This window comes from Pinus tabuliformis, chromosome J (genome assembly GCF_031772625.1).
Source record: "Pinus tabuliformis cultivar Carrire ecotype Pingquan chromosome J, CPIR1, whole genome shotgun sequence".
Lineage (NCBI taxonomy): Eukaryota > Viridiplantae > Streptophyta > Pinopsida > Pinales > Pinaceae > Pinus > Pinus tabuliformis.
The window spans coordinates 305698709-305710810 of record NC_142295.1 but is presented as its reverse complement, the minus strand read 5'-3'; positions in this window follow the sequence as shown (position 1 = coordinate 305710810).

Below are 12102 nucleotides of genomic sequence, written 5' to 3'. Positions count from 1 at the left end.
GTGTCTATTAAAACCTAAATTCCTAGATTGCACTTTCATTATGGTAAGGAAAATGGAAAGGATAAATATGACTATCAAAAGGATGAACACTAACACTTATAGAGCTCACTATGCTCCCTCTCCTAAAAATACTCAACTTACAAAGTTGACACTTCAAAAGATGGATCAAAAGAAGAGAAAAGGTACGATGTTTTAGTTGTGACAATAAATACAGTAAGATGAACAGATGTATTGAGAATAAGTATTGTACATGTATTTTGAAGAGGAAGAAGATTAAGAGTTATATTTTTTACATGATTTAGAATTGGAATAGACTACTCCACCTATATATTATCATGCATTTGTTGGTATTATCATTAATAATCTCAAGATAGAATTTGGTATATCAAAAAGAAAAAGGTAGCAATTGTGATTGATTCTAGTAATACCCATAACTTCAGTAGTTCTAAATTTCTTTCTCAATTGCCTTATATATCTACAATTACATATTTAGGTAATGATTGCATATAGAGGCAACATAAATGTTTAGGGAAGTTTCATATTATTAATCTCACCATGGGGGAGAATTTACTTAATAATCCAATTATTACAATCCAAATGGGAAGTGTGGATGTTGCATTAAGGGTCTATTGGTTAAATTTTTTATGGAGAATGACTCATAATTTTAAAAAAAAAATCATGACATTTTACTTGGAATACATGGAAATTGAACTTGTAGGTATCCAAGAGAAACCTTATACAATGATAAGATTGAATAGCATGATAAAATCACTAAAAAATGGTACACCATGGTGTATTTGTACAATTGTGCTTTAATAAAAAAATCCTAATTATATCTCATGAAGGCATAAATGTGGATCATAGCAAAATCAAAGCTATAATTGAATGGCCAATTCCCAAAACCTTAAAATTCAAGATTCATGAGCTATTAGCACAATCTTATGAATAATTATGGTGAAATAGAAGCAAATTTAACATTTATATCTAGAAATGAGGACTTTTGTTGGGCTCAAGAAGAAACAACTGCTTTTGAAAAGCATAAATAGGTAGGTGTAAAACTCTATTCTTTTCCACGCCTAATATCCAAAAATAAACATTATTATGGAGTGTGATGCCCCAGGGCATGGGATTGGTGTAGTTTTGATGCAATAACGAATATATTTTTCCTTTTAAATCCACCAACTTCAAACAATGAGCTTATTCAAACCTATTTATGAGAAGGGAGTGTTGACCATATTCTATGTGTTTAAGAAATCATGCCCCTACCTAATAGCAATACACTTCAAGGTAAATATAGATTGATATAGATCTATGTACTTACTCAAATTATTATTATTTTGGGAAGAGAAACAAAAGTGGGTTGCAAAGATGCTAGGTCATGAGATTGAAATTTTCTACAAAATGGGAAAAAATGCGGTGGTAGATATGATTTCAAGGAAAGAAGAGGACATAAAGGGATTTATGCTATTTCTATTCCATAATCTAATTCCGTGGAAGAAGTAAGAGTAGAATGAAAGAAAGAGGATGTGAACGATAATTCAATAACTACAAGAGGACCCAAGTGCATTAGATAATTTTTTGTGGAACAATAATAATGCATTATCATATTATGAATAATTCATTATGATGTAGATAAATGTCTTTTGGATTAATCACATTCTTAGGAGTTGGTCGACATTTCGAACCAACTAATGTGGTTCATCCTTGGGACAAGGTGAAAAAATCATACAACCTTCATGAATAAATAGTAAGGATGCATCATTGCCGATGGTCAGCGATGAAATCTAGTCATTGAGAACTAGTCATTGGAGATTAGTTAAACATGTAACTAGAAATCCTAAAAAGGAATTATTTAATATTTTAAAAATATTTATAAAATATTTGATATTCTAAATTAGCTATAAATTCTATTTAATATTATAAATTTAGTCATAAATTGGTTTTAGGAGCACCAATAATAGTAATATATAGTTAAGCAAATTAATAAGGGGGATAAGAATAAGCTTTAATAAAAATAGTTGTTAGGATATAATATTAGATCATAATAAAGTTTTGGGGGTCATGGGAGAGAATAAGTTATAAGTATTAATAAAATAGTTATATAATTTTAAACAATAATCCAGTTTGGTTAACATATTAAAACAAATAGGGTAAAGAGAGGTCAAGTGCAAGTTTCAGAATATTCTACAAGGGGGGTTGAAATTATTTACTATTATAAATTTTATTTATAAATTAATATTAAGAATACTCCATAAATTAATAAGAGGGTTAAGAGTAAGTTATAAAAACTATTGTTAGGAGTTTATAAATAATATCAAATACTAATAAGGTATGGATCCAAACTAATATATACTATAAAGTTATATGTTATATGTTATAAGTTATATTATTTTATTAACATATAACTTTATAGTATATATTAATTTGGATCCATACCTTATTAGTATTTGATATTATTTATAAAATCCTAACAATGGGTTTTTTTTAACTTACTCTTATCCCTATTATTAACTTATGGAGTATTCTTAATATTAATTTATAACTAAAATTTATAATAGTAAATAAATTCAATCCCCCTTGTAGAATAACTTGCGCTTGACCTCTCTTTACCCTATTCGTTTTAATATGTTAAACCAAAATGAATTATTATTAAAATTATATAATTATTTTATTAATACTTATAAATTATTCTCCCCCCCCCCCCCCCCCTTAAACTTTATTATGATCTAATATTATATCCTAACAACTATTTTTATTAAAGCTTATTCTCATCCCCCTTATTAGTTTTCTTAACTATATATTACTATTATTGGTTCTCCTAAAACCAATTTATAACTAAATTTATAATATTAAATAGAATTTATAACTAATTCAAAATATCAAATAATTTATAAATATATTTAAAATATTAAATAATTCCATTTTAGGATTTCTAGTTACATGTTTAACTAATCTCCAATGGTTAGTTCTCAACGGCTAGTTTTCATTGGCTGACCCTGGGAAATGATGCATCCTTACTATTTATTCATGAAGATTGTATGATTTTTTCACCTTGTCCTGAGGATGAACCACACTAGTTGGTTCGAAACGTCAATCAAAACCTAAGAATGTGATTATCCGAAAGACATTTATCTATATTATGGATCACAAAAGTCTGAGATCTAAAATTCATTATGATATCAAGATGTTTAATATTTATGTAATAATTCCCAACTCAAGTTGAAGTTCCTTTTGTAATTGAACACTTCCCGTATTAGAGGAAATTTAGATATCCTAAATATTATGATATGATGATGGATAGTTACTTCTAGTATCTCTTACCATTGACTTTCAAACATTGTCGCTAAATATCTAGTTTTCCAATAGAATAAGGGAGACGTGATAAAGATCAAGGTCTCCTACACCATTAACAATATGAAGCAAACATTTGGAAAGAGTAATTGATGGAATTTGTTATAGGTCAACTCAAATTCAAAGGAAATAATGCCATCATGGTAGTGTTCAATTAAGTAACAAACCATTCCCGTTTTCCTCTATTTCACATCATTTTAATGAAAGAATAGTATATATAACATTATGGAATCATGAAGATTATTGTTTGATATAGATATAGTTACAACTAGTAAATTTTCGAATGAATTATTTTGTTATTCAGGTACTCAATTGGTTCATAGCTCCTCTTACCACCCTCAATTTATTGGAAATTTTGAAATTTGTGAATAGATCTCTACAATATTATGTTCATTTCCTTGCATATGATAGAGAGACATATCAGGTCAAGTGGTTTCCCTTACAAGATGGTGGTAAAATAAATTCGTCCAAACTTCATCAAGCATTTACACATTAATGGTACATTATGGATAACATACTTCATCTATAACATCATTGTTGTAAGGTAAACAAATGGTTCAAGTAGTTGAAGATCATATAGAGCACCAACAAGAGGTTATTGATCGAGTGAAGGACACAAGATATGATAAACTAACAAGAAAATAAGCATCATAGAAAAAGAGAATTTGAGGTGATGGAATTGGTATTTCTAAGTATACAACCATAAAAATTAATGTCTTGCTAGAAACAAAAGGATGGAAAAATATTATCACTCACACACTACAGTCCCTATAAGGTCTTGTAGAGGATTGCAAATATGGATTACAAATTGGGGTTATCTCCATATTCAATTGTACATGCATTCATTCATGTATCTCACTTAAATAACATAATGCCTAACAAGGTTCTAGTTCAAACTATTTTACCGAACATTGACAAAGAAGGGAAATCACACTAGAACCGAAAGTAGTACTTGAAACAGGGATTACGAAGCTATAAATTTGACAAATTATTGAGTACCTAATAAATTGGAATAACTAACCAATCAAATATGTTACATGGGAATATGCATATTTATTTAGATACATCCATAAATAATTGAGTGTTGATGGAAGCACTTATTTGAAAAGGAGTAACATGTTAAGTCGTGGACAAGGTCACATATTAAGCATTAGATAAAGGAATAAATATTGATTTATTACATTTGTATTGGTATATTAAGTGTAATTGTACACTTTACTCCTATATATACCAAGGAGACCTAGTTACTGGACACAATTTTGGAGAGTGACAAACATAGTGTTGTCATTGATTGACACTTGTGATTGGTCTTGGAGATTGATGTTGTGCAATACTTGATGTCAAGGGAAGAATTGAGTCCTTGAAACATCGAGATGACTATTTATGTCATTGGTAGAGAACCATCATACTAGAAGAATAATTAAAGAATCCTTAAAAACATTATGATTGTAATTGGTGGGTGTATGGTTCAATGGCTTGTTGGTTGAAATCGCTTTGTTTGCAGAACACAAGCTTGGATATTCCTACAAAATACATGGTTAGATGGTCCTTTGAAATACCTTTCGAATGGTACATGATAGTCCAAAACACTTCTAAGGGTTGTGGATTTATATCTAGTTGAAGGTTGGAAGAATCCCAAGGCCTCATGGTTACATCAGTGCCACGTCATTATAGCCCGAGAGTTTGAGTGATGAGGTAGTGTGTGGAGGCAATTCTCCCATGGTCCCATGAATAATAGAGCCCAAGGGACATACTTTCCTCCCACTATATGAGGGATTATTCATCTCTCGCCCCAATATTTTTATCAATGAGATAGTGCATGGAAGATATTATCCTGTGGTATCATGAGATAGACTTAAGAGATAGTTGTTCTCACTTGAAAAATATGGAAATATTCAAGTCTCACCTTGCACATTTCAAGTAGTAGCGTGTGTGTTTATAGAGCGTAGAACAATTAACTATCATTAGATATGTGGGAGATGAAGGGAGAATGAATTTTAACAATGAAATGTTTCCCAAGGAGATCTAAGAAGAGCAAATGGTTGATACATCCAAGAAATGGAGGCCAAAAGACGGGAAACTTCTCCATCAAAATACATGAAGTTTTGTGTCCTGCCATGAAGTTAAAGAATTTTTCGAAGGTTTCAAGGAGACATGATGAAGGTTAATAGAATGAGAGACAACAATTTTTCCATCGGCTAATAAATTTGTAGGGTATTGAAAAAGATACCAAGGGTTGTGTTTGAAACATTTTTATGTGTATTGGTAAAGGGCTTATGACCAAGAATTTGGCCTTTTGCCACTTAAACAATGCCACGAGCATTGAGGCAAGATGCGATAAGTCCATGGTTCTAGCCTCAAGAATATGACACTGAGAAAAGGGTTTCCTTGAAGATCATGCATAGTTGAGGATTTGGTGTTAGATCTCTTTACAGAATTTAAGATATAGTTATGTGGATGGACAATTGAGAAGTAAGGGATTAAGAGATCTGAGCTCATAATTAGAAGTGATGGATAATGACTAGTTGTGTGGAAATCCAATATCATAATTAGAAGTGATCAATAATGACCAACAATATGAAAAATAATTCATTAGGATTGCACTGAGGTAAATATCATCTCAAAAGAAGAAAGTGGTATGAGATGAGCGATTTTGGTGGTCATAAGTTAAAGAGAGGATTTGACACTTTGTAATTGAGTACATAGCACCAACATAATAGAACCACAAGTGCAGAGGCTAGATGCATAGGGAAGAACCATTTCAAGCAGTAGAAAATATGAGAAGTACTTTCTTGAGCCTAGAGAGGATTGAATGAAGTTATAGTTCTCGAGCAGTGTGAAATGTTTACTAGAAAAAAAATCCATAATGATATGAGGAAGGACCAAATTCAGTGTGTGGATGTGATGTGTCTACCGAGATTAATTGTGCTCGATAGTGAGAAAATTAAAAAATAGTCCTGTGGATTGAGGATGTGTCTTGCTACTCAAGATCGAGAAGGGCGTAGAGGAAGGGGAGCTATAGAGGATAGATGTTTGTGTGACAACAATGAAATCAAAGTGAATTCAAATTAAAGAATGTTGTTGGTGATCTCAGTTTGAAAACCTTATGAAAGAGTAGATTAGCTTGAAAAAAGCATGCCAGTGCCTACATAAATATGTGGTTGGTTCCTCTAAGCAAGTCAGTGCTTGTATATTTGAAGAGGTTGGAGCCTCATGTGAGTTGGTGATCACAAATATTGATATAAACAAAGCTAGTGCTCATATTTTACATCATAATACGAAACAAAGCTTTGGTGGTGTTTCTACTAGAAGGGTTTCCATGTTAAAATCTCTATGTGCAATGATGAATGCATTTTTCTTGAGAAATTTCTTGTAATTATCTAAACAAATTATTTTTAAAGAAGTGAAAAATTTATAATTACTCATTCATTCCCCTAGTATTTTATGATTCCAAACCATTGGTGTTAGACTAGGTTTCTTAGGAACATTTTAATCGCTAGAAGGTAGATTCGTAGGAAACCATGGAAATTCATGCAAATCGATATATCTTCATGAGTTACATAATACCATTCTTTGACAGAGATAATTATGTGTTCTAGAAAGTTAGAATGAAAGCATACATCATGTCACTTAAATTAGATTTATTGATCCAAGTCACTCCATAGAGGTTCAGAAATCAAAGAGGGCTCAGGAAAGGCTCAAAGATCAGAATTTGGATTACGATGAAACCAAGGTCAAATCAAAGACCTTGTCACAACCTTTCCAACGAAACCTCAATCTGACATCGTATGTGAGAGTTATGTCCAGTAAAATTTTTGGTCAAACTAGGCCCCTTGGATAAATTTCGCAAAGCACTAGCTAAGTTTGAAGGTCAGCCAAATCTAGAGGAGCAATTAATTTTGGCCATTTGTGGCAATAATTTTTGGCTGCTCAAACTAGCAAAACCATTTCCTACTTAAAAAAACTAGTAACCCCAAAAGTTTGACAAACAAATTTCAACCAAATTGTTATATTAAAACGCAAAAAATATTAAAAAAGGGGGGTGGAAGGCCACTAACCATGCCATCCCACTCCACCATATATATTGTATATAAAATAATATGGGATGGGCCACCAATGGTAGACCCACCACCTAACATAATATGGCACCCTATATCAAAACAAGGGCTGACGAGTATCAAACCTACATTAGCCACCGACCGACTCACCCATTGGTGTCCCTCCCATACCAAACCATAAAAAAACACCAATTAAAAAATAAGTATCATGCCAAGTTAAGGGACCCGTAGGGTTTTGAAACCAAGCCATCCTTGCCCAAACATAGATAACTACCAATGGCCCAGTAAGCTGACTTTGTAATTAACGCTGACTATAATTATTTAAGTAATCATTTTTCATTCGACCAGTGATTGAATGGAGGAGTGAAATAGTGGAACCACGTGGCATGAATCCTAAGATGAAAATATTCTGAGAAAATCTTTTTGATGTTGTGGAGGAATCTTTAGATTCCCTTGGAGGCTGAATTTTGATAGTGGTAGAAGTATGCCAAGTTTATACTCAAATTACTCAAAATTTCGATAGGAGACTGATGGTGCCAACACTTTTTTGATCTGAGTAACAGATTTTCCAAAGATAGAATGTTGAAGGTGGAACCATGATGCAAGAATTTGCATGAAATCTAAAAGATTGCCTGGAGGCCAATTTTTGAAGGTGAGAGGACCATACCGATTGTATACTCAATCTTCTCAATTTTTGCAAGGAACTTGATGGTGTTATCAATTTTCTCATTTGAGAAATAGAATCTTAATCAGCTACAAAAAATTATCTTTATGGAATCTTGAGGAATATGAAAGATTCCCTAGATGCCCGAAAATGGCATTTTCAGAACCAGACTAATTTTATACTCATTCTTCTCAATTTTTCACAAGGAACATGACGGTGTGATCATTTTCTTCATTTGACCAGTCAAATGTCAGTCAACCCATAGAAGAGAATCTTTGAGGAATCTTTGAGATTCCAAGGGACCCCAAATTTGACTGAAGTAGAAAGGGGTCGCATTTATAGTCATTTTCACACTTTTTTGCTAGAAATTCAATGGTGTAGTCCATTTCTTTAGGAGAGGTGCTCATTTTCAAGTCATCCCAAAAAAGGAGGTATAAGGTGTCTTTTGTACATGCATGTAATTTGATTTTGCTGAAGATTAATGAAATAGACCTTCCTATATTTAACAAATCACAGATGGTGGATACCTAACCCACACTGGGTGAAATCCATTATCAAATTGTTTGGGTCTTTTCTTCTAATGGTTTCTTCTATTTCCACATCTTTTATGTGTATGCATCTTAGGTTACATGCCCTTTTAAATGCAATTTTGTATGCATCATTGAAGTAAAAGGATTTGGATCAAGTTAGGTATTACAACAGGTCTTCTATTGATGTGAACTACAAGTGTATGATAACCAGGAAAAAGCTACATAGATGTGAAGGAAATCTTAATTCCTTTGATCCAGAATCAGGGTGTGCAACATGAAGAAGGAAAATGTTAGATGAAGATGCTCAGTTGGAGAAAGAGAGAAATTATATCAAGGCTTTCGACACCATGGTAAAAAAAGTGGGAAAATTGTTTACAGAGTATGAGAAGGCAATGGTGAAACCATAGAAGAAAGAAGGAGTAGATGATCATGCCTCAGTAAATCATGAAGATGGAGGAGAAGAGCCCCCTCCCTCTCCATCTTCTAGTGAAAGTTCTTCTTCTTCCTCTTCTCATCATTCTAATAGGCATCATAGAAATGAATCTAAAAATATATTTTTTAAGTTGGATGTCAAGTTTGATTTGCATGAGTTTAGTGGACAATATAATGCAAAAACCTAGATAATTGGATCAGACAGGTTGATGTATATTTCTGCATACAATGAATCAAAGAGGATGAGGTGAATATCCAGTTAGCATCTATTCGATTGAGTGGCACTTCAATCATATGGTGGAAAGGAAATTTGTAAAAGGGTGGTAAGAATAATCGTAAAATTCTTTCATCTTGGTCCGAGTTTGGTTCTGCTTCAAGAGGACAGTTTTACCCATTGGGCTACAGGTAGAAGGTCATGATGTAATGGAAACATTTGAAACAAATTAAAGGTCAAAATGTTCAGAAATTTAAATGAGAGTTTAGGAAACAAGAATTAGAATTGAATGTTCCATTAGACTCTCCTGAAACATTGATGAATTACATTGGCTCATTGCATGGTTATTTTCACCATTCAAGGTTATTATTTGAAGCTAAAACTCTTGATGAAGCTAGTGTGAAGGTTTTCCATCTTGAGAGAAGGGAGAAGCATGAGGAAGATGACCTCCCAAAGAGGACAACAACAACTAAGAAAAAGGAAGAAAATCCCTCTTGTAATCATTGTGAGAAAGAATGGCATGATGAAGAACATTGCTAGAAATTACATCCAGAATTGAGGCCAAAGAGGAATGACAAGAAGGATATTTAGAAGATGGTTGTAGTTGTGCAACAAGAACACAAATCTGAATCAGAGTATTAGGAGAAGATCACAACTGTAGTATTTGTAGGTAATGAACCAATTGACCTTAGATCTGACTCAAGTGAGAGATTGAGATTTCAACTCTTGGGATTACAGAAGATGGACCTATAGACTTGAGCTTTGATTCATGCAATGAGACAAAAAATTTAGCAGACATTGTGCTGAAGGTGAGAAGGGCACTAAAGACTGCATGGATCGAAGAACTCAAAGAGATCAACCAAATCATTCAAGAGGATAATGTTAAACTAAAGGGACTCCTACAAGAAGCATAAGAGGAGAAACGAAGGTTACGACATTAATTACAAGCCAAGGAAGATGCCTTGGAAAAGTTGCAACATAATAAGGATGAGGTAAAATGTGATTTTTCAATTTCATGTTCTCTTTATGATGATGATTTTTCTACTTTTGAAACATACTATAAGTATTGGCACAAATTTGATGAAGAAAATGCGGTATCAAGGAAAGGGCCTCGACATTAATGGCGAGAGAGCTGTGAATCCCATCAAAGTGGAGGAATTTCATTGCTATGTAGGATTTGGTTATGCCAGAAAGGAGGTTGGAGAATGCTCCAAGACAACCAATGACCAATGGATGATGAAAGCATATCACAACATTCCAATGACATTGAGAATTCCACAGGAAGTTAGCCTCATCATGGAATCATTAGGAACAAGCATTCAAAGAAGTTCCGAAAATTTTGGAGGAGGAAGAACCATTGTAGTCACTGCAACAAGGACAGACATCAGAAGGCCACATGTTAGGTACACCATGACCATAAAGAACTAGTGAGGGAAGGACCTATCAATGAAGAAAGTCAACTACAGGAAGAGAACCTACTGATCTGGTTGGGTAAACAAGGAGTAGAATTGTTAAGTAGTTGAATATAGCCACATTTTTGTAAATAATATGTTGCAAAATGAATGTAAATGTGATGATGTGTTTTCCATCACTTGTGAAAGAAACATGATGATGTTTTATGGCCTTGTTTTGTTGATAGTCTGGGTATTGATTTTTATTATGATTTTGATGGAAACTTGAACAAAGAGTGTGTTATAAACTCATGGCAAGTATGGCATTGTTTGGGTCATGATTGGCCATGTAATTGAACATGTATTTTGCAAATATGTACTACAAGTTTGCAAGGGACCCTCCACCCAACATAATATGGTGCCCTATATTAAAACAATGGCTGAAAAGTATCGAACCTGTAGTGGTTGTCGACTGACCCACCCATCAGCTATCCCCCCATACCAAATGATAATAAAACACCAATTAAAAAATAACCAATGCACCAAGTTAAGGGACCCGCAGGGTTTTGAATTTGGACCACCCATGCCCAAACTTATATCACTACCATCGTCCCAACAAGCCCACTTTGTAATCAATGCCAGCTGTAATTATTTAAACAATCATTTTCCATTCTACTAGGGACCAAAGAAGGAGCAGAGTAGTGGAACCATGTGACATGAATCCCAAGACAGGAATATTTTTAGAGAATCTTTTTGATGCTATGGAGGCATCTTCAGATTCTCTTGGAGGTTGAATTTTCATAGTGGTGGAATCATGCGGAGTTTATACTCAAATTGCTCATAATTTCGCTAGGAGCCTAATGGTGCCAGTGGGTTTTTGATCTGAGCAACAAATTTTACATGGGCAAGATGTTGAAGGAAAACCATGATAGTGGAACCATGACACAAGAATCTGCATGAAATCTAAAATATTCCTTAAAGGCCAATTTTTGAAGGTGACATAGACAAACCGAATTTCTACTCATTCCTTTCAGTTTTCTGCAGGAAACATGATGGTCTAATATATTTCCTCATTTAAGTAGGAAAATCTAAGTCAACCGTAGATAAAAAAATATTTATGGAATCTTAAGGAATGTAAAACATTCCCTTGAGGCCCAAAAATGATAGTTTCAAACCTAGACCGACTTTGTACTCATTCTTCTTAGTTGTTCACAAGTCACATGATGGTGTGATCTATTGGGTTGTGTTATATTCTTTCCATGACTAGCCCACGTAGTTAATCAGGGGGTTAGATGGGGGGCGAAGCCCCCCTTCGTTGTGATGATTATGTAATCGGGGGGAGGTCACAAAGTGTTTGAGGTGTACTCGTAACCCCACATTATGGGGTTCAAGGAAACGCCCTTGAAAATTTTGGTTTTGTACCCTATGTTAGGTTGGGCGGACCCACCTATGGTTTTGTGCT